Genomic DNA, 3699 nt, shown 5'->3' with positions numbered 1-3699 from the left:
AAGAAAACATCAGCAAGGTTCCCAACCAAAGCTTCTAAGAGATTCATTTTTTTTCATGAAGTTTTCCTTAGAGGCACATAGAACAATCTTGTTACTGTGCTTAGGTTTGGGAGGTTGCAAAATATTTGGGTGACACTTGATACAAAAGAAGGAACAGATATTTGGGTCACATTTCATAAGTTTCAGCCCATGGGCACCCAGCTCCACTGCTGTGGACCCAAGGAAAGGCAGATAAATCATGGAGGAATGAACAGCATATATGACTCGCCACATGACAACACAGAAACAGAGAGAGAATGAGCGGGTGGGGTCAAGGACGAGTGTGCCTTCACAGGGACACCTCCAGTGCCATGCTTCTTTCAGCTAGACCCCACTTCTCACCTTCTGTCAGCTCTCAATTACAGCATCCCATGATCCCATCACAGTCTCAGTCCATTGACTAAGCCACAGCCTTCATAAGCTTTTCACTCCCCAGAAGTCTGTCAGCTAGCAACCACGCTCTGTAACCATGAGATGGCATTAAGCCATTACACAGAGCCAGGAGACGCTGCTGTTGATTGAATGGAAATGAGGGAAAGGAACGAACACACACACACACACACACACACACACACACACACACACACACACACACACACACACAAACACTGCCTAAAGAGAGGTTGAAGGAAAGCCATGGGTTGACAACTCAACAGTACCGTTTCTCCACATCAACGCTGAGTTTTAAAGATGAGAGCAGAACTTAAAAGAATTTGTACCTGTGAATTAGAGACAAGCATTTTTGGTTTTGGAAAGATCCTCAGCAGATGATGAAGAGGTTGAGAGCGAGTTATTTTCTGGAAGACTGCTCCAGTTTACCTCCAAAACAGAGCAATGTCTTCTCCAACATGCCAAGTCTTCGGCAGAAAAAGAGAATGCTGAGGAAGGGTCTGAAATATTGGAGAAGGGAGTAAGCGGGCTGTCTATGCAGGCCAACTGCAGGATTTACGGCCAGTGGGATGTTATAACCAGACAGATTCTCCTTCAGCAGAAGCTGAAGGGGGTAAAGAAAGCAAGAGAAACATAGAGAAAAGAAAGAAAGGAAATATGTTAATAAAGAGGTAAACATTTTAAAAGTCAATTACAGATCTGATCCTGAGAAAGCCATTCTGAACAATTGGAGTACACTGGCACAGGGTAAAGTCAAACAACTTCTAGGTCTTTCTAGAGACCTACAAAACAAAAAGTGGCACCAGAGTTCATGTCAGAGGCAGTCCCCGCTCTCCCCACAAATGTGGAGAATGAGCGGTCCATTGACGGTATCTAAACAGGGGGTCTAGGTTTACTTGATGCATTGTCCTTTGTTGACACAACAGTTTGTGCACGCCCTCATGGGTTGAGATCTGCCTGCCTTGATGGTCTCTTTGTGGGGCTCCTGACCCTTCTGGTCCTTTCCATCCCTCCATTCTTCCATACCACTCTCACCTGGAGTCCAATAGTCAGTTCCAGCATCTGTCACAATCCCCCCTGTGTAGAGACTCTCAGAGGACATCTATGTTGGGCTAATATTCACTTATAAGTGAGTATATACCAAGTGTGTCTTTCTGGGTCTGGGTTACCTCACTCAGGGTGGTCATTTCTATTTCCACCAATTTGCCTGCAAATTTCAAGATTTCCTTATTTTTAATAGCTGAGTAATATTCCATAGCATAAAATGTGCCACAGTTTCTTTATCCATTCTTCTGTTGAGAGACATCAAGGTTGTTTTCAGATTCTGGCTATTATGAATAAGGCTGCTATGAACATAGTGGAGCAAATGTCCTTTTTGTGTAGTGGAGCATCTTTTGGGTATATGCCCAGGAGTGGTATAGCTGGGTCTTTAGGTAGCACTAGTCCAAATTTCCTGAGAAAGTACCAGATAGATTTCCAAAGTGCTTGTACAAGTTTGCACTCGCACCAGGAATGAAGGAGTGTTCCCCTTTCTTCACATCCTCGCCAGGATGCGCTGCAAGTTAAGATTTTGATCTTAGCCATTCTGGTGGGTGTAAAGCTGGACTCTCAGAGTCATTTTGATTAGCATTTCCCTGATGACTAAGGATGTTGAGCATTTCTTTAAGTGCTTCTAGCTATTTGATATTTCTCTATGAGAATTCTCTGCTTAGATCTGAACCCATTTCTTAATTGGATATTTGGTTTGGTGGTGTTTAATTTCCTGAGTTCTTTATATATTTTAGATAATAGCCCTTTGTCAGATGCAGGGTTGGTGAAGATCTTCTCCCAGTTGGTAGGGAGGGTGGGAATGGGTAGATACAAGTGAAGGGATAACAATTGAGATGTAATCTGAATAAACTATAACAAAAGAGGAAAAAGTACAAAGGGCCTGGTCCAATGTGCATAAAAACTTGAAAGCATTCTTTTTTAATTCAACATTAGCCACTGGGCCACCTCTTAAACAAATGAAATCTGAAAATGTCCACAACAAGCCGTCCCAGATGGTGCATCTTCCAGCTTAAATGCTTGGGGCGTTCTCTGTGTTCCCACAGTACAGCGTATCACAATCCCCAAATAAGTGGTAGAGTTAATTCAAATCAAATAGGAGGCGCCACCCCCTTTTTTCCAATCTTACAAATAAACAAAGCCTAAAAGTAAGCAGAAATTACAAACACCATCAGAGGAATATGCTATTAGAGTCACTTTCACAGGCTCGAAACAAACAAACAGGTCCTTGCTCACCTGTGCTTGGGTAATTTATGAGGCTATATGCGTGCTTCACATCACCCCAAGACAATCTAATATCTGTGTTAAACGCAACGCGTGTAGTTGTGACATAAGCATTGGCAACTACCCAGAATTCACATCTCACTGTTATTCACGAGAAGATCAAGTTGCCAAAGTCTGTAATCCTCAAGAACGAAAACAATCGGCGGCAGCGGTGACAATGTTGAAATATATCTTCCTGTTGATAGTAAGCCTCGCCTGGACATCAGTATCGAAGTGGCTCAGTTATGGGTCAAGAATCAGGAGTTAGTTTCAAAGCCTTTGCAAAAATGATTGCATGGCGGCTCCTTCCACTCATCTCTGGTCACTTTCCTCCCCCAGCTCAGTGCTCTACATGTGGCTACTTCTCGTCACCTTGTGTCCTCGGCTTGTCAGCAGCTTTCAGCAAAAGGCCCTTCCTCTGCCACTTACACTTAGTGTGCATCTAAAGAAGTTCAAAAAGTCACTGAATGCTAGGCTGCTTAAATATGTTTGATCTTGAATAGGAGCTGTAGCTGGTGGCTTACTCTCTCCTGACCTACAGGTCCTACTCCTCGGCCTCTTTAAAACCAGGGGACACATCGATGGAAACTATAGCTTCATTCAAGTGATATTAGCATGACCCCTCTTCCTTGTCTTTATTGAAAATAGATTGTTCTCATTCAATATGATCTGATTATGGTTTTCTTTTTCTCTACCCCTCCCTGCTCCCCCCCCCCCTGCTCCCTTCCCTGCTCCCCTCCCTGCTACCCCTCCCTGCTACCCCTCCCTGCTCCCCTCCCTGCTCCCCTCCCTGCTCCCCCCATGCTACCCTCCCTGCTCCCCTCCCTGCTCCCACCCCCCTGCTCCCCTCCCTGCTCACCCTCCTCCCCCTCCCTGCTCCCCCTCCCTGTTCCCCCTCCCTGCTCCGCTCCCTGCTCCCCTCCCTGCCCCCCCACTCCCCTCCCTGCTCCCCCCTTGCTC

This window comes from Acomys russatus, chromosome 2 (assembly GCF_903995435.1).
Source record: "Acomys russatus chromosome 2, mAcoRus1.1, whole genome shotgun sequence".
Lineage (NCBI taxonomy): Eukaryota > Metazoa > Chordata > Mammalia > Rodentia > Muridae > Acomys > Acomys russatus.
The sequence above is the reverse complement of the archived record's forward strand: the minus strand, read 5'-3'. Positions refer to the sequence as shown.